This window comes from Danio rerio, chromosome 7 (genome assembly GCF_052040795.2).
Source record: "Danio rerio strain M-AB ecotype USA chromosome 7, GRCz13ab, whole genome shotgun sequence".
Taxonomy (NCBI): domain Eukaryota; kingdom Metazoa; phylum Chordata; class Actinopteri; order Cypriniformes; family Danionidae; genus Danio; species Danio rerio.
In genome coordinates this window covers 36,938,401-36,958,546 of record NC_141027.1, presented here as the reverse complement: position 1 = coordinate 36,958,546, position 20,146 = coordinate 36,938,401, and the positions used below count along the sequence as shown (strand labels likewise).

The window sequence follows — 20,146 nt, the reverse complement described above, 5'->3', positions numbered from 1 at the left end:
TAATAATTCTGATTTCAATTGTATGTAAGTATATTACGATTCATGATTCTTAGATTGCAATCTAAATGTAAAATAGGTGAAAGATTTGCATGTCCAATTACTTATTTATTATTAACAGACATATTTTAAATTGAAGTCATATAAACAATTCATGTAACCATTACCCGGCTGATTGTGCATCCATATTGTCACGTCAATCATCAATAAAATCCCACTCAAAACCAAATATTATTTTAAAATGCTTTTTAAAAACACAGCTGTGAATGCAATCACAACCATACAGCCTGTGCAGAATTTCAACAAACTGTGACTGACAACATATATTTTTGGAGTAACCTCCTTTAGTCTGAAATGGGTCAATAGCAGTGATTCAGTAAATTATAGTAAAACGGCAGATGCTGAATTAAAACAGGGCAAAAAAAAAAAAAAGTGTGCTGATGAGACACAATCAAATGGCCCATAATTCAGTCCAATAGAGGCACTCTGTTGCCAGGTTACACCATTTTGGAAATTTAACCTTCCAGTTTTTGCACAGAAAAGACAGATTTTTCACAGGATTATACATTTATTCAACAGGCTACAACAAGTCTGTTTTTGTCACATATGTTTCCTGGTAAGTATTTCAGTGAAATGACTGAAATCCAGGACAAGGTCTCTGCAGGTGTCACCAAGTTAAATTTAAGACTTTTAAGACATTTTTAAGACCATTATTAAGGAAATTTAAGACTCATACAGTGCTAAATGCAAATGATTGTTTTTGAAAATACCAGTTAAAAAATATTTTTACCTGCTACTTGCCCTATCAAAGACAATTAAACTTGAATACATTTAATAATACAACAATAATAATAATTTAGCTTGAATATTTTTTATTAATATTCAAATCTATTAACAAACCCTATAACCCAAGAATAGAACAAAACATAGCTGTCAATTACTTCAGTCCACAATAATAATAATTTAATAATAAAAAATATTGATCAGGTCAGTATCCTGAGCAGTAAATAGAGAACTTTTAAGCAAATGTTACTATGATGAAAGTAATTAATGGCATTTTTTAAAATAAAAAGATTGAAGTTTTATTGAGATTGGAATTGTTGGTGATTGCTTGGGCGTTAACGGCCAGACTGGGTAGCTATACATGAACAAAGGAAAATTAAGACCTGTTATAAAAGATTTAAGACCAACAACATCACATTTAAGACTTTTTAAGGCCTAAAATTTAGTTTTTAAGATTTAAGACTTTAGGACTTTTCAAGACCTCACAAATACCCGCCAGGAGGTACTCACAAGCAATCATCATATACTGTACATTGCATTTTTGTGACTTGCTGATAGCTGCATTTATGTAACTTCTTGTTGCTAAAAAGATGTTACTAATCTAGAGTGAGTACAAAGTACTTAATTAAAAGAAGATAATCAAGAGCAATGGCTGTGAGTGTCTGTAAGGTAATTAAATATCTGATTAAAGATATTTGAACGTATAAAGACACAGTACTCCTTGTCTGTTGTACAAAAAAAACAAACAAAAAAACAGTAATGATCAAGATAAGGAACAATCGATGCTGGATACATCACACTGCAGAACTGCAGGCTGAATCATTAACTTCTTTTGAGATGCTAAAACATACTAGATCACTAATTTGTCTGAGTGACAGTTTAGTTTAGAAATGGGTTTAAAGGGATTTTTCGGGTAAGACTTAATTTCCACCAAAGCCAAAAAGGAAGAAAAGCCAAATATAAAAATCTATGGCCTTGAATCAGAAATAAAGCAAGCATCTTTGGCTTCCTAAAGACTGTAGAGAGCGGTATAGTCCCACTGGGATCATTCAAGTTGTACTGTGACATTCAGCACATACCTATGAGAAAGAGAGCAATAGAAGCAGAATGAGCAGTAATAATAACGCTCCGACAAGAGAAAGAACAAATAAATGAGTAACAGAAAGGGAAAAGCGGTAATGAAAGAGTCAGTGAGTTGTAAAGGCTGTTAAAGCAGCTCATCTGAAAAAAGGCTGAATTGTTTTCTCCTCCTTTGTGTGATGCCATTGAATCGAACCGTATTTCTTTTTTATCCGACATGCATTGGATTTAATCTAGCCTGATGGCAAAGTGAACACGATGACAAACAGCTCAAACATGAACAACATATTAAAGCCTGATGCATATATCTAATGGGCTATTTGTAAAATTAAAAGCTCTTCAGCCTGAATGTCATTGGTCATCGCAGATGGAGAGTAAAAGAGGGGTCTGACTCAACAAATTGGTTTAAATTGAAGTCTTCTGCTCATCACGTGTACAGTACGCCTCGAACATGAAGAAGAGGTTATTAGCATTAATGGAGGAGGCCAGTGAGGAGCACCATCTCTCTGCTAGTGGACGGATCCGATGGAGCAGTAATATTCTAATTGGATCCATCCCATTAAAAAAAGCTTGTTTTCCTTGATTACTTTGATGTTTGGCTTGGAGCAACGGGGGCAGTTCCATTTATTTACTCCCTTTCTCTCCCGCTCTCTCCTTGACTTAATAAATTGGCTCAGTGAGATCAGCCTCTTTCATGAAACACTCTAGTGCCCCCTACAGGCGAGCATCGGAACAACAAAGATTAGCTATTCTGAGCACGTGGCACTCGGGAAGAACAGAGTAGATCAAAACAGGCCTCCAGATTTATGATTTCATTCTGTTGCCCCATGAAATTCCTTTTAACTGTCCTGTTCATCAGTGTGATTCAGCAATCTTTCATGTCACCTTGAACAGGATGGCAAAGTTGCATGCACGTTTTCAACTGTGATCTCATTTTTTGTCTCTTTTAATTGCACGATTATATAGTCAATGTAAAAAAAGGGTCTTCTCATACCAGCATCGTCCCCAGAGTCTGCTTTCATATCAGACAGCTAAGCATTTGGATACAAAAGCGCACTGAGGCTGCTACTAAACTCCCGGATCTCAATTAAACTAGGATTATAGGTCAATTAAGGGACTAAAAGAAACAGAGAGATGTAATGCAAGATAAAAAACCTTTTTTTTTCACTGTGAGGATGGAACAAATCGAGGGCTTTGGGAAAGCAGGACTGACACACTGAAAAAAACTATTTATTGGACTACATTTTTTTTAGGTAATTAGCGTAGGTAATTAATGTTAACTAACGTTAGTTAAGCATTAGGTAATGTTGAAATAGTGTACATTTTTTCAAAAAGGTTCTCAATTTTATAAACAAATGCTTTGTTAATGATAAATCATGTTAGTAAATAGTTTACAATCATGAATAACAGTTGAAGCTCAGGTTTCGATGTAATGCACTCTAATAGTCCTTCTTTGTCCCTGACATTGATCAGGAACTAACTATGAACTTATTATAAGCTCTACCAATTATGCATTAGTATATGAGTAGTTAGGCGGTGCAGTAGGTAGTGCTGTCACCTCACAGCAAGAAGGTCACTGGTTCAAGCCTTGGCTGGGTCAGTTGGCATTTCTGTGTGAAGTTTGCATGTTCTCCCCACGTTTGCATGGGTTTCCTCTGGGGGCTTTGGTTTCCTTCACATGTCCAAAGATACATACAGGTGAATTGGGTAAGCTAAAATTATCTCTAGTGTATGTGTATGAATATGAGTGTGTGTTCCCCAGACATGGGTTGCAGCTGGAAGGGCATCCGCTGCGTAAAACATATGCTGGATAAGTTGGCGGTTCATTCCGCTGTGGCGACCCCGGATTAATAAAGGGACTAAGCCGAAAAGAAACTGAATGAATGAATAGTTAACATGAACTAAGTTTGTGTATTTCTGAACCTGATTTTTTGTTCATGTTAACTAATGCGTTAACAAACATTATAAGCTTTCATAAACAAGGATTCAGTATTGCTTTATAAATGTGTTTTTCATTATTAGATAAAGTTATCTATTCCATTAACAAATGCGTTAGTGTATGAGTAAGTAAACATTAACAAATTAAGCTGTTCATGTAAAATGATGCATTAGATCAGGGGTTCTCAACTGGTTTGGCCATGGGACCCACATTTTTACATGGCCATCAAGCTGCGACCCAAATTTTTTAGGAACTATAATACAATTTTAGGATTTATAATTAATTTGTATTTATTTGTTAACATAAACTAGTAACAGATACATCATAAGACATTCACCAAGACTTACAAGTAAACAATATTTTATTGCTGTTATTGCTGGATCAAATTGCAGATATTTTACAAAGTAAAAACAACAAATACTGTTAATAATAAACTTAATAAAACGTGTTTTCTGGTTTCTAAATGTTGTTTTAATTTAGCAGGTTTTATGCTCTATTTTGAGAGCACCTCACTACATATGACACTGAGGCTTTAAGTCTTTTTTTCATCAATATATATATATATATATATATATATATATATATATATATATATATATATATATATATATATATATATATATACCTGATATATATCAAAACTTTACATATTCGGGGTCGTACTTGCACTTCGACATATTTGTTGCAATAATTAAATGAAATTTCACATGTCAAACGGTAGAGTTGTCGTGCACAAACTTAAAAATAAAAGTCCGGTATAAGCAAAATAAGTTTCTGTTTTCTGTTTAATAAAAAAAATTATTTTGGTTGTTTTTTTTTTTTCAACCACACACTCTGTGACCCACTGAAAATGTTCTCACGACCCACTTTTGGGTCGCGACCCACCAGTTGAGAAACACTGCATTAGATTATTTGTAAATTAACATTAACAAAGATTAAGTTTTGCTGAACAACGTCCTTGTTTACTGTTAGACCATGTTTACTAATGCAATAGCTAACACATAAATAAATGTTTAGTTAGCATTAACAAAGGTTAAGTAAGGCTTAATAGATGCGTTATTCATTGTTAGATCATGTTAACTAACACGTTATCTAATGCACCCTTATTGTAAAGTGTTACCGATATTTCATATAAAATTATCATTATGCTATTTTTTCCTAAATATTGCATCAACTCTATTCTGTATGATTTATAAGCTATCCTCAAGAGACAAAAATGTCCCAACTTACTCAACCTTGAGACATTTCAAAGCTTTTTAGGTTACATTTGTCGTCAAAAAAAAAATATGCATAACTACACATGCATAACTTGTATTTTATAATGCATTCAGATAATACAGTATTTACTTTACTACTCTTGTTTCCCCACATGTCTGTTTTCTTTGACAATACAGTATATTGGAGGACATTTGTTCCTTAAGCCAAGCCTGTTCATTAATACTAATAAGCACCGGCGATTTGTACAAAACAAGATAATTGAGAATCTTCAATGCATCAAACACAGACCAGTTTAATGGATCATTAAAAGTGATTATACATCACTACAATTATGATGAGATTCTCGAGTCAAGCAATATGTGCATCTGATCATGTAATAAAATTACCCACAGACTTTCTATACTGAAGGTCAGCATACTAATGTCTCCATTAATAAGTTATTTAATTTAGACTTTATCACACAATGACTTGTTCAGCCTGAGTTTGCACTAATAAAGTCACTTTCAAATAGTATTGTTCCTGTGACTTTCATTTCGTAACTTTGGCAGCACTGAATAAATTAAAGCTCTGTCAGCAATTTGATAAGCCTTCCAAACTTTAGTTGTGTCCCTTTTAAACTGTACACTTCTTTCCCTTCTGCATCCTTTCTTGCTTTCAAGATAGTGGTACTTTTAAGTCCCTCAGATTAGTGATTGTGATTACAAGGTTTCTCTTAATTAACCTCCGTTTTTAATTCCTTATGCAACTCATTTTCAACAGAAATAACACTGCTGCAAAGACTCATGGGATACCTGCTGATGAACAGCTGCCTTTGTTTAGTACTGTATATTGAGTGTGAGAGAAGGGTTTGTATAATTAGTGCTATCTGGAATGGCTTTTTATCTAGATTTTGTTTGCAAAACATTTTGTAACATGCAAAAATTAGTTTGTTAAACTGGGTGTTAGCATTCAGGCATGTTTAATAAATACACTCATTTACAAATGTGTATTTGTAAATACAATAAATAAAAAGAGCTGAAACTACGCAATTATTCAGATTTTTTGGGGGGGAGGGGACAAATTTGATAAGTTAACTTTAACGAATATAAGATAAGTTAACGAATTGTGTTGGGACAACCTGAATGAAATAGGATTATAAATGATCAAATATCCTTAATTAAATGTTTTATTACTGCACAGGTGAAATTATTATTTCTGCGTTAATCACATTTGAAACAATCTTAATTGTATTGAAGTAATAAATAAATGACTTGTCACAGTAAATGTCAGATTTTTTTTTATATTTATGTTTTAATTGTATTTTTTACCTCATTATACAATTCATATTTTTATATTCAATATATATAATTCATTCTCAAAACTTAAATTTTTTTATATTACTTATCTGGTAACTGCAGCATACACACATTGATCACATTAACTCACACACATTTATGTGAAGGGAACATCTATTTAAGATAGGCTGATATCACCCCTTTTTATTATCTATCCTTTTATATGAATGGCCACCCTTATGTTGTTATCTTGTGCTTTATCTTTGGAGCAAATCTTCATTGAATGTGAATAGAATACACTGTAAAACATGATGCAGTAAAAAAAATATATATATTAATATATATACAGTTAAAGTCAGAATTATTATTTTTTTTTACCCAATTTTTGTGTAACGGAGAGCATAATTTTTTTCAATCCATTCCTAAACATAATAGATTTAATAACTCATTTCTAATAGCTGATTTATTTTATTTTTGCTATGATGACTTAACTACTGTAGGTTAATTAGGTTAACCAGGCAGGTTAGGGTAAGTAGGTAAGTTATTGTATAACGATGGTTTGTTTTGTAGACCATCAGAAAAAAAATGCTAAAGGGGCTAATAATTTTAACCCTAAAAAGATTATAAAAAAATTTGAAGCTGCTTTTATTCTAGCCGAAATAAAACAAATAAGACTTTCTCCAGACCAAAAAATTAAGTAATAAGCAAGTATTTTACATTTTGTTAGTTTAGTGGCTAACTCGTACAAATTTGTACGAGTTTAGTCGAATGAAAATGTGAGATTTTAAAGAGGCATGACACCCAACCACACCCCTAACCCCAACTGTTATTGGGGAATGAGCAAATCGTACTAAATTGCATGAATTAGACCGTACAAATTAATACTAATTACTGTAAGATTGTGTTGGACATACTGCGAAGTTTCCTTGTTTTGTTAAACATCATTTGAGAAATATTAAAAAAATAAATAAAATTCAAAGGGGGACTTATGTATATATATTTCAGACCTTTTAGACCCTTTGCTATTAGTCTCACACAGCACAGATATAAACACAATATAAATAATACTGTATATTCTCACATTGATTAATATGTGATACATTACATTGTGTTTTTAGCCTTTATCCAAAACGGTGTTTTGTATTTAAAAGGGGTTGTATTATTACACATAGTTTTATTACTTTCCCCCCCTGGGTTTTATATATAAGAATTTTCATAACTAGACCAGTCATTTTTCATCTTCTTACTAACCTTTAGAAATAAACAGTTTTTCTGCTGCAGAGCAAAGTTGTTGAAAGGTTCGGAATGAGTTTTTGCTGATCAGGTTCAATACCTTTTTTTATTTGTTTTGTTTTTAACTACAGTAAGCTTTGAATTCGGAAATTTACTTTTCCATCCCACTTTGTCTCAAAACATAAAAAATAGATTCCTTGTGATATGACCCTTTTAATAATCATAAGGCAAATGAAAATAACAAGTAATTTCACACAAACAGAAGTGTTGTCCGCACACACTGTGTATTGCACTCCTACACAGTCACACATTCATATGCTCTCTTCATTTCTCTCCATGGCATACAGTAAAGCCTCTTGTGCATTAATAATTAGTCATTTACAAAGAGCACTCCGCTGTTAGGGTTCAGTTTACAAATCACCCTAAACGGTTGTATTTTCCCAATTTTTAATTTATTCAGCCAATCTCCAGGTCTGCCTGAAGCACTTTTACCATAGCTTTTAGCTTACATAAATCATTCATTCATATTCCTTTGTCATTGTGCCTGATTTATCAGGAGGCGCCACAATGGAGAGAACCACCAACTACTCTGGCATATGTTTCACACACTTATACACTTCAGATATTTTAGCTCAACCGATTCACTTATACCGCATGTCTTTGGACTGTGATGGAAAGTTGACAGTGCTGACCACTGAGCCACCGTGCTGACCATATAAATCGTTAAATCAGTGTGGCGAGGGGGCATGGCCGAGAGCCGTGGGAATGGAATGGGGCCGCCGTGTAAGTGGATGCACCTGTGGTGCGCACCAGCCTCGAATCCCACGGAAGGAACTCTGGAATATAAGAGGAGGAACGATGGCAGAGGAAGCGGAGAGAGGACCGGGCCCGTGCATATTGTTTTACTTTTGCTTTCAGTTTGACTGCAGTCTCCGTGAGAAGCTGCCGTCCGTTTGTTTTGGTTTAGACGGCAGTCTCCTTGAGGAGCTGACGTCCCTGTTATTAAAAAATAATTTAAAACTGCGTCGGTTCTCTGCCTCCTTCTTTCCGGCGGCCAAAGGGCCGTAAACTTCATTACAATCAGATAAGATCATTTTTCTATAATTTTATTATTTAAAGCCTACTGAAACCATGGTATGGCAACATATCTCACGTCATCCAAAATTAAACAAATATAAATTTAAGTATATTATTTATATAACATCTGAGAAATATCGCTAAGTTACAAAGTATGCTATATCACAGATGGAGAAAAGCTAGTCCACGCTTTTATGACTTCAAGGCTGGATTACTGTAATGCTCTATTTGCTGGCAGCCCAGCATTCTCTATTAACAAACTTCAGCTAGTACAAAATGCAGCTGCCAGAGTTTTTACCAGGTCTAGAAAGTACGATCATATTACCCCAATTTTATTGGTATTGCCTGTTAAGTTTCGTATTGATTTTAAAATATAACTTCTTACCTATAAAGCTTTTAATAATCTAGCTCTTGTTTATCTAACCAACCCCCTCTACCGCTACAATCCAACCCACTACTTAAAAGGTGCAGTAGGTGATTGTCTTCAGAGACATTTTATGTTGTGCTGGTTGAAAGTCTCTTCACATTCCAATACTAATGATTAAAGTAAATGATGTAAATGAATTTAGATGTATTTTAAATTCTGGGTAAGGCGTAAGACTAAAAAATGTTCATGCAATTGAAAATTGTCAGACCGACAAATAACTCAATTAGTACAGTTATCTCAAACTGTCTGTCAACAAATTTAAATAGAATTTCTGTGCAGCCTCTTTGGGCAAATGGATGTCACTCGCGCACACTCGTGAAGCATACGGATCTACCGCTGACAGAAATGACATTGGCAAACTCTGCATCAACCTGAACTTCTTTCTGAAAAACCAGCGTGGCCTTGTATCCATGAAAAGAAAGATTGTTTCTGAACGGGCTTCTGCCAAAAACGTAGAATCAATTCATCTTCAGAATTCAGAATCATCATTTCCAAGTTCATGGAGTACCTTTTACAGCATTGATAATATAGTCTGGTAAATAGACCTGAGCATTCGTTTAGTTGTTCAAGCGAAGGAGCTGAAAACAAGCGATGTATGAGGATCAGCAAACACAATTGAAAATGAAAAGTCACTCGTTCTCTTGGTAACGTAAGTGTAATGTAAAACAATGACAGGCTATTTCTGTTTTTAGCACTCCATATTTTTTATCTATCTTTTATTTAGTATAATAACGAACAATATGTAAATGTGCTCTTCCGCCTAACCAGCTTTACTGAGGTGAAGTTTGATTTACATTCACACATTTGTTTATTTTTGAACAGTGACAGGCTGTGACAGTTTTGGCAAAATATAATTCCTGCACCCACTGACCTGTGAACGACTACGCTTGATTAAGTGAGTATCTCCATATCTCCTAAAGTGAGTTTCCTAACTGGTGAATGACATGATCTAGTGTTACAGTATATCTAATCAGTGCGTGTTCATGACTTAAGGAGGTGTGGCTTTGGACAGCAGGGGAGGGTCATAAAATTTCTAAGTTATTATGCTAATACTAGCATTCTGGCAGATCACCAACTGCACCTTTAAGATTTCAAAACTCAGGGCTTCTGGTAGTAACTAGAATACCAAAGTTGAGTAAAGGAGGTCGAGCCTTCTCATTTATGGCTCCTAAACTCTGGAATAGCCTTCCTGATAATGTCCGAGGCTCAGACACACTTTTGCAATTCAAAACTAGATTAAAGACCCACCTTTTTAGTAAAGCATACATCACATAGCGGTATTATGCATGAATGTGCTCCACACAGGTTTCTACATCTCGTTTATATACACTATGAACAGCAGCTACGCTAATTATTCTCTTTATTCTCTATTTCCACCTGCGGATACTCATCCCGAGGCCTCCAGACATTATGCAGCGCCACTGATGTGATCCAAGACCTATGAAGAGGTAATCCAAAGGTTTCCACAATCCCGCACCAGGATGTATCCTGAACAGCAGCTGTGGTGGTCATGGAGGAGTAGAGAACCTGCATCTGATTCCTGTGAGACTCCAGGGACAGCCGAGTCTTCACTGGCGTTCAGTGTTCTCCAGCCTCCGGTACCTAGACTGCAGCTCTGCACAAGGCGTTTGACAATAGGAGAAATGGTCATGCCCAATTGAGTTTGGTTTCTCTCGAGGTTTTTTATCCTTCACTTTCGCCAATTGGTAAAGTTTTTTTTCCTTACCGGGACTTGTAGAGCTGCGCATTGATGGATTGCTCTTCAGTGTTTGGACTCTCAGCAGTGAATAATAACCCACACTGAACTGAACGAGCTAAACTGAACTCAAACCGAAACCTGAACTGACACAGTTTCAATTCACTATATCTTCTATGTGAAGCTGCTTTGACAATCTACATTCACAAATAAAGATGAACTGAATTGAAAATATTTCATAATAAATTTATTGCACATATTTGTACTATTTAAAGATCAGATGTTTAAAAATGTTAACTAATGAGTTGAGCTGACTCTTTTTTTAAGCATAAGTACAGCCAAGTAAAACTTTGATATACAAGTTATGTCAACACATTCAATCCATATGAGTTAACATAACTCAATATTAAGTTTGTCATAACTCTATGGCACAGCCCTTTTTCAGTGTGTAAATATTCTTACCATGTGTATGAAGCACCACAGAAACTTTGTTTCAACCAAAATGTTTTGAAGCTATTGAAGTTGCATTCTAGTCTCTAAGAGCCAAATATGAGGCTCACACTTTCATGTTCCCACAGTCCAACATTTTTTTTTTCTGCTTCATCTCCAGCTATAAATCAGTTTGTACTATAATAACCGATACCGTCATCGACTGTCTAATTTGCTTTTGACTGATAACATAAAAGAAGCTGTTTTTCTCAGTTACGGTGTTGATGAGCGCTTTTAAAATAGTGCTGTGTTCTTATGTTGTGAAACAACACTACAGGCCGTGTCATCTGCCAGTGTCATTTCACACATCGCTGAGTGTGAATCAGTTTCATTCCCGGGAACAATTACTCCACATTTCTCTCTTTCCCCTCTTTTCTCTCAGTCTTTTCTCTTGTTAGCGCCGCGTCACTGGCCAGACCAACACAGACAAGTCAACAGCACATTCTTATGGCATGACAGGTCAGACTCGGCCTGCCAGGGTTTGATTTCTTTTCCTCTCCATGTATTTGTCCTCTAATCTGAAAAGCTGCAGTGAAAATGTTCACTGTGTTATTTCATTCCTTTTTGCTTCCCCAGGCAAAACAGCACCAATGACCCCTGTGAACTTCATGAAGAATTTCTTCAGTTTACATAGAGAGAGAGAGAAAGTAGGCTAGCTAAACAAGAGAACAGCTAAAGGGATGAGAGCTCTCCAAATGCTAACACTGCTACACACATAAAGAACGATAGCCTAGGGCTACGAGAAAGGAAGAGACAGAGAGAGAGAGAGAGAGAAAGAGAGAGAAAGAAGGACTGACAGTTACAGCTTTGTCTACAGACTTTAGTGAAGATGAGGAGTGTCAGGAGTTGCCATGCTTCAACAGCTAAAGAGGTTAATATGAGAAACCGAAAGAGATGCAGAAACCACCAGGAGAAATGGAGAGCAAAAGATCAGGCAGTATGCACTTCTAAATGCTCTTCTGTAGGGAAAACCAAAGTGTTGTGCAAAAACATGACAGAAAGAAAAAAATAGATATATCTGTGTGACGAATAGAACAGATTACAGTATAAATGTAGGGGTGTGACTTTATGCGCTTTGAGCTCGGCAATGTTGCAGTACTCGTCCCTAAGATGCCCTAAATTTATCGTGCATTGTGTTGCAAGCTCCATATTTCTCTCTATTCCACCGGACAGCTTTACAAATAGATGAAGTACAACAACATGACAGTTTTTGTTCCTGAATTACTTTGCTATAGCAGACCACGTGAGTTAAAAAACCAACAAACCATAACTTTTCCTGACGTCTCCCTCCCCCTGGTGACCATTGATGGATTCTTCCTGACAAAGCATTCATTATCGCACACAGCAGAATGTACCTTTCTCTTTCCCCAGACCACTGCCCTGCCGCTTTTCTCACTCGCTTTTCACCCAGTTTGTCTAAACTGAGATGATTTTCAGGAGAAAATGGAATGGATCTTCTTCACTTCCCCGAGCAGCAGTGTTTGAACTCAATCAATTACTAGAAGCTAAACTTCATTCCTTATAGCAATACTCTCTCATATTTAGCTTTATCATAATTCTTACCCCTGACCTTTTTTTACATGTTTAACTAAGATAATGGTTTGAAAATAGAATAGAAAGAGTAAAGAAAACTGAGCAATATGTATTTCTAGAATACAGTGGTAACAAAAAAAACATGGTTACTGCTTCAAACTGCCTTATAAAAGGTCATAGACTGATCAAAATAGCAGCAGTAAATTTGCAGCAGTAAGAAAATAAAATTATATCTGTATTCTGCACACGTTTCTATGAAAAACACTTTTTTTCCCCACAACAATCGGCATCATCCAGACATTAAGAATTTAATTAAATTTTCGAAAAAGTATTTTTCAGAAATAATTTTAGCAGTTTGCTTTGGCCAATTATGTAATTTGTTGCCTTTTAAATATCAGGTTTAATTTTCTGTCAGTACCAGTGTTGGGAATAATGCATTACAAGTAACTTGAGTTACATAATAATATTACTTTTCTAAGTGACGCATTACTTTTCAAAATTAAGTAATAATATTTGAGTTAATTTTACATTTTTGTTTAATTAATTATTTTTTAAAAGGTAAATTGCTGAATTAAAATTGAGAGAATGCACTATTATTTTGAACACATGGAAGGAAAGGAATTGTACTTGAAAATGGTTTAAACTTCACTAATTAAACAAAAAGTTTTAGTTTTAGTTAAAAAAGTTGCTTTAAACTTTCATTAACCATGACATGCATAGCTCTAGCGTCAGAAGTACTCAGATTTTTTTTTTTTTTTTTCAAAAACATAACAATTTAGGCCAAACTCAATTCCAACATAATTTTTCACAAACAACTGAGACATGTCAGATATACAATGAATCAAATATAAAGCCATAAAATTATACAAAATAAACAAATAAACAAAGACTCAAAAAAAAAAAGACATCAAACAGATACTCTGTATGGGTTGAACAGGGGCAAATAAAATTATATTCTTGAAACAAATTATACAATTGTTTAGCCTTCTTACCTTTCATTATTTTTAAAGCCTCTACATAGGTGGCAAACTGCTTTATAAAGACAATCAATTGCGAAGCTGTTTTCAAAAGTTTTCATGTATGAATGAAGTACAGTATTTGAGTAAAACAAGCAAACAATTTGCAGTTAAGTCTTTATCTTTGTCGTTCAAATGTACAACAAATTTCAAAATGTCCCAACACATAGAAGAAAACATTGAAATATATTGTACATATATATGTACAAATATATGTACTTCTCATCATCTATTGAAAATGTCAAATATTTGCATCTAATTTTCTTAACTAAATTCTTATTAAAAGTTTGGAAAATATCATTTCTTTTAATAGGACCAGGGTAGCATCTCTGTATAAGACAAATTCTAATAAACATATTTTTGCATTCCTTGTCCACAAATCTCAACTTATTTTTTTTAATATCCATCATTTTTAATGTGACCGTGGAATAAACTAGAATCTCTTTTAACGTATTCCCTTGTCATCAATTAATATATCTAATTACTTTCAAATACTCTTTTTTTTAAACTTCTCAAAAGATAAGACTATCCAACATAAATATGTTTGATCTGTTAAGTTAAATAAAGGTGTAGGTTATAAAGTGTGCTGTTAATAGCAGGGATCCTTGATTTAAAAAAAGAAGAAAAAAAGCCCTGCAAGTTCTGAAAGAGATCAAGCCTCAGCCAGGTCAGAAAAAAAGTAACGCTAAAGTAACTCAAAAGTAAGGCAATGCATTACGTTCAATAAAGAGCAACCAATTAACACAACTAGTTACTTTTTTAGGAGAATAATTCAATATTGTAATATATTACTTTCTAAAGTAAGTTCCTTTAACACTGGTCAGTTCAATCTAAGAAAAGTCTATAAAATGCATTTCATTATAATGTGTAAATATTATTATTTTTATTATTATTTTGTATGTTCAGTAATATTGTGTTGTTTTTAGGATTGAAGGCACTGTCTGCAAAGTTGACTCATACCTGGGTAATTTTCTGCCAGGGCAGTAAAATATACTGCTCATATTTTTTCAGCAAGAGGATCTCCATATTTCATCCTTGGCATCAAATGGTTTGAAAACCCCCTGCAATGAGTGAATGGGGCACATGTGGAAGTTTATATCTGGAAAAAATAAGGCTGCATGTTACTGATAATAATTCCTCAATGTGTGAAGAGGTGATCTGCTGTATCTGAGGCAATTTTTCATGGCCAACATTTCAAGTAAACAACCTGCATTATAAGAAAGGCTTTAAGCTTCAAAATTCATACATTAGAATTCACCTACAAAATTCCTCAGCCTGAAGCTTATTTCTGCAGACATTGTTACAGAATAAGAGTTGATTGTGGTCTCTCTGGCATACCTTTTCAGTGCACACAGCCATTCCTCATGGCCAGATTGCTTCCATCTATCCCAACCAATTCAGCTCTAGCTGACAGCTAGCATTAGCATTCTACCCTAGCTACCACAGCATGTAGCCATGCTTCAATCACAAAGCTCTCTGACAGCTCTAATAATGGACACCGAGGCTGATTTTTCTCCTCTAGACAGCTGATGAATAAGCATGTTAACCTACAGCATATCAAGACTTTCAAAAGGAACATTACCAGTAAAATTATGATACTGAAGATGTACTGAAGAAAGCTAGACAAAATAGTGGCGAATAATAGACTTTACGGATGTTATTTGAATATATGGCAAAGTTTGCACACAAGCAACTGATTATGTTTGCTGTAATACTTAATACATGGGTTTGACAGCATGATTTATGTGTACGGTTCACAATTTTCTTGCCACATGAATGTGAAATATGTTCAGATGGCACAATCATTTTAGCAAGATGTCAATGTTATTTTGGTCATTTTAATCTGAGTGATGGATGCTATTGGCTCAACTGTAATAAAGCTTTCTTATGTTAAAACAATATTAAATGTTTAATTATTTACAGGTTTTTCAAAGCATGCACATTTAATGATGGATACTCTTTAAAAGGGTGGTCCAGAGTGTATTGTCATGGCTTGGTTGTGTTTATAAGATACAAAGCATTGTGTGCTCATGCTTCACTTGTAGAAAATCAAGTTATGTGTTCACATATCTTACTTTGATTATATACAGCTACTCAGCTAACATGAAAACGACGGTCATATTTCCTTGTTCCTCTAAAGGGCCCGCCCTCAAGAGGCTCTGATTGATCAGCTAACATAATGTACTGCAATTCCCGGATTGGCTCCTCGTCACCAGGAAAAGATTCACACCTTTAATCGCAAACGCTGTGCCCTTTGCTGTGTAAATACTGTTAATAAATAAATAAACTAATAAATAAATAAGCTTAAGACCCATTTGTTTGAATTGACTTTTAAAGCACAGCACTGACACTTTGTTATGTTTTAATGTTTGTTGGATTTCATTGATTTTTTCGTGTTGTTTTGCAGCGTCTTATTTTCTGTTGTGTTGTATAATTTGCTTTTACTTGTCTAAATCCCTTAGGTAAACAGTGGTTGTTGTAAAGTGCTGTAAAAATAAAAGCTGATTGATTGATTCATTCATTGATTCAGTTTAGTTGTTAGCCATATCAGTTTGTGCCTATATCAGACAGAAAATTAAAAGAACACAGCTGAACCTCATGCTTTCTCTCTAAAAAAGATCTGACACGTCTTTCACATATATTCGGGTTTTAAGCATGTGAGTTATATGAAACGTTCACATATCATTTGCGAGTTCGTCATTTGAGATGTAGAATGCACTGAAAGCATCCGCATAGAGACACTGCAGCGCTGCTAACGATTGTGGTTGTTTACAGCGGTTTGACTGATGAATATGAATTTGTAGCTACGTTTTTAACGATGCCAAACAGCATTTCCATTGTTTACATCCTTGTTTATGTCCTTACTACAACATATCGCTAACGCTAGACACTATGCATGTAATTAGGGTTGTAACGGTATGAATATTTCACGGTATGATAATCGTCTAAAACAATACCACAGTTTGACGGTTTCGCGGTATACGGTATGTTACAAATGTTACAAAATAATAGAACAGTGAAGCAAATTTGACTTTTTCCAAATAATATATTTTTAGTTACTATAAACAACACCACTTACAATGAGCAAATAAAAATAAGAAAATAATAAATAATGTGTCAAAGTCCAAATAAAGTCCAAATAAACATGGTGCAAATCCTCAGTAAAAAATAGATATAAATATTTACTATACTATAAATAGTTACATAACGAAACTAGATTCAATATGGAACATCCTTAGGTTCTATGTGCCAGCATGGATTTGGATGTGGTTGTATGCAATGCAGACAAACAGCTGCATCTTCATTTGCGTCTTTTGAAAACAGCAAGAGCAGCAGTTCGTCTTTGCTGTGTCACTGTTTTGTCATGTTTCTGTGCTGTTGTGCATGCAAAAGTACTTAGTATGAGAATTATTTCATGCAAAACTTTTTTTTTTGCGTTTTATTTAGCCGCGCATAAATGTATGCCTTTCTCTCATTCCGTGTTGTTCAAAAAGCTTGGTCCACAAACAAAAGCGAAACCTATGCTTATTGGTTGTGATATAGCGAGTTTGAACCAATCTGGGCATGGAGGAGGGACAATGCATCAATGTATCATGTCTGATTTGTCCGGAGACACAGTGACGAGCGTTTCTTTGTCAAATCAGCGTTGTCAAATGTTGATGACGTAACCGCACTTATTCCGGAGCCTTTGAAAGTCCGCGAATGTTATGTGATACATCACTGAAACGCTGAGATTCTCTTCTTTATGCCAATCTTTTAATTGTATGAATCGGATCAGCGGATCAAAAGTTATTAAACATTTAAGAGCAATACTTATTTTTAGCCGCGGGCGGCTGTCTCGGTCTTTAAGGGTTAAAACCGTTGATATGCAATTGTTCATGGTATGATAATCGTGCACGTTCAAATCGTGGTAAACCGTCATACCGGTATATTGTTACAACCCTACATGTAATAGATCAAATTTAACAAATAAAAACACTTAAAGGTTGTGGCTTACAATCCACAGCTTCATCTATTATGGTTGGAGCTGCTCCAGCTTTGATGAGTTTTTAGCCGAATTCAGCACTGAAATAAGAGAGATTCGTGAAGTTCTCCCTTGTCAAAGGCTAGCTATATATTTTTCTAATCCTCTGGAACATAATTAAAATTAAATTGTAAGCCCATCTCTTTTTGTGTCATGTCCCTTGGAAGCCTAAATACAGAAACAGAAGCTCTGTGGAAAAGCAGTGTTTGGACAACATTTTAGCTTTCTCTGCTACAACATTACAAAGCCTCTGGCCACGTCCCTTCAATGCGCAAGGTGTATGCTTATGGTAATTGCACGAAACCTGAATGGTTTGTGATCTCACTAACCTGGATGTATTTTTTTGTAATCCCCAAACTTTGTTCGCTGTAGGATTTGCTAAGCTAACTCTGTAAAAGCTGATGTCTCCCTTTGCATTAATCTTTGAGTGTATTGCATTCAGAGATGTTGTTTATGTTGGACATTACACATGTACTAATGTTTAAAATATAATATTGTAGTGAAGCACCCCTTTAAAGTTATATATACACTATGGAAACATACAATCGTTCTAAAATCTCTGATTAATAAAAACATTTTAAATGGAAGAACACATTAAATTGATCAAATGTGACTGTATCTTTATGTTATAAAATATTTACACTGAAATAAATCATTTTCTTCTGAAAATATCACAGCATCTGCAAAACTGATATAAAAAGAATGTTTACAATCCTGATAATATTAAGAAATTCCTATTTAGCACCAAACCGGATCACCTGACACAGAGTAAGAGTCACAGGAAATACAGCTTCATCAGAACAATGATTTATGAATGCATTTTAAAATGCACTAGCCTTGGTTAGCATAAGGGGCTTCAATTGAAAGCCATTGTACATTTTGAACATTGTACACACAAATGAGATGCTTGAAATAGAACACAATGTTCCAGACAATTTTCTCTTTCGCAAACCTCTCATTATATGTTGCTATCATGCTCTCGTCTTACCTAATAGCTCATCTTCAGTACAGCCTGTTCGCAAAACAACTCTATATACACAATACTGAAAAACAATAGGATATAAATCAAGCATGACTCTAATAGAAACAGAGAAAATAAAATCACATTATAAATGAACAAATCATTGAATCAGGTTCTAAAAAGGCCATAGAATGAAAATATGTATATAATAGTTAAGAGTTCAGTACATGGAAATGACATATTGTGAGCCTCAAACGCTGCTGTTTCCTCATAAAGTACATCCCATGAGTGTATAATCCCAGTGAAATACAGGCCAATTGGAGAGAAAAAAACACTGACCATGACATTTCACATGGGAGCATTAATGTGGAGGCCCCAAAATGCATTTGATTAAGTGTCAAAGTACAGAATTATTTTGATGTTCTCTTTAAGGCATTTTGTTGATTTTAAGTTACCTTGCAACTACATGGCAACTAATTCTCTGAGTATTAATAGACTGTAAGGCTGCGGTTAGGGTTAGTGTAAGTTGACATGTTCGTGCAAAGTTTCCTATAGTGAGAAGAATGTTTGTTGGTGGAGCACTGTCAGCAGATTTTAAGCAGACAGTCTGCTGATACTATAAAATTAATCAGTTTGCATGTAGTTGCAGAGAAAATTATAGTCAACAAATGTGTAATAAGGGCCATCAAAATAATACAATAGGAAGTATACAGTCATGCATTGGTCTACAGCTTGTCATAAAGCAAAATTCAGAAAAAGAAGGATTATGCAATTATTCAGTGCCAACCTAAAAAGTATAAGGTCTGTTTAAATGTTAGTAATTTGTTAGTTTGTAATGAGGCAACAGATGCATGTAAACTACTGAATTAGTATTTACTGCATCATCAATGCAATTTATCCATCATCACATATCACTCAGCTCTTACTGTGACTTTACTTTTCTTAAGTGAAAGAACAGCAATACACTTTATAAAACTCATCTGCTTAGGCAGAGGTCGAAATTAATTTCTGCCTGTGTTTTCATACATGTTAAACTATATAATTATAGTTTAGCTTATATTATATTTACAAAACATAACTCAAGAGTAATTACAGACAGAGAGTCCATTCACTGTTAAAGTGAACCTCTTTCCTTCTCAGTTGAAACCATTGTCATTTGACAATGCATACTTAGTTTGTTCAATTTCTTTTGACAACTAAAATATGATTACTTTGCATGGGTGTGTTTCAGAATACAGTACACCATGCTGCGTGTGTATCAGAGAAATAAATAATAGCAGCATGAGAGCAGAGCTCTTTCATCCAAATAAGTTCAAATCAGAGCTTTCATTATGGGGCCAATATCTAGGCTTCTAAGTAGACTTGTAAAACTGTTTCTGAAGATTTGTTTTGCACTTAC

The 20,146-nt window shown here is 34.6% G+C and overlaps 2 protein-coding genes and 1 long non-coding RNA gene across 3 annotated transcripts in view; all 3 read right to left on the bottom strand.

Annotated features, from left to right (window-relative positions):
• LOC147843130 (uncharacterized) overlaps positions 1–13,613 on the bottom strand; it is a 553,038-nt gene extending 539,425 nt beyond the window's left edge. Inside the window, exon 1 of the mRNA XM_087260103.1 lies at positions 13,195–13,613. The gene's annotated coding sequence lies outside the window, so the exon portion shown is untranslated. The remainder of the gene's footprint in view (positions 1–13,194) is intronic.
• Positions 1–20,146, bottom strand: part of LOC147836053 (uncharacterized) — a 191,178-nt gene that overhangs the window by 118,792 nt on the left and 52,240 nt on the right. Inside the window, exon 3 of the long non-coding RNA XR_015495965.1 lies at positions 14,723–14,861. This is a non-coding gene — a long non-coding RNA (uncharacterized LOC147836053). The remainder of the gene's footprint in view (positions 1–14,722; positions 14,862–20,146) is intronic.
• The window catches only part of tox3 (TOX high mobility group box family member 3), a 263,708-nt gene that overhangs the window by 222,512 nt on the left and 21,050 nt on the right, over positions 1–20,146 (bottom strand). The gene's annotated exons all lie outside the window — the stretch shown is intronic.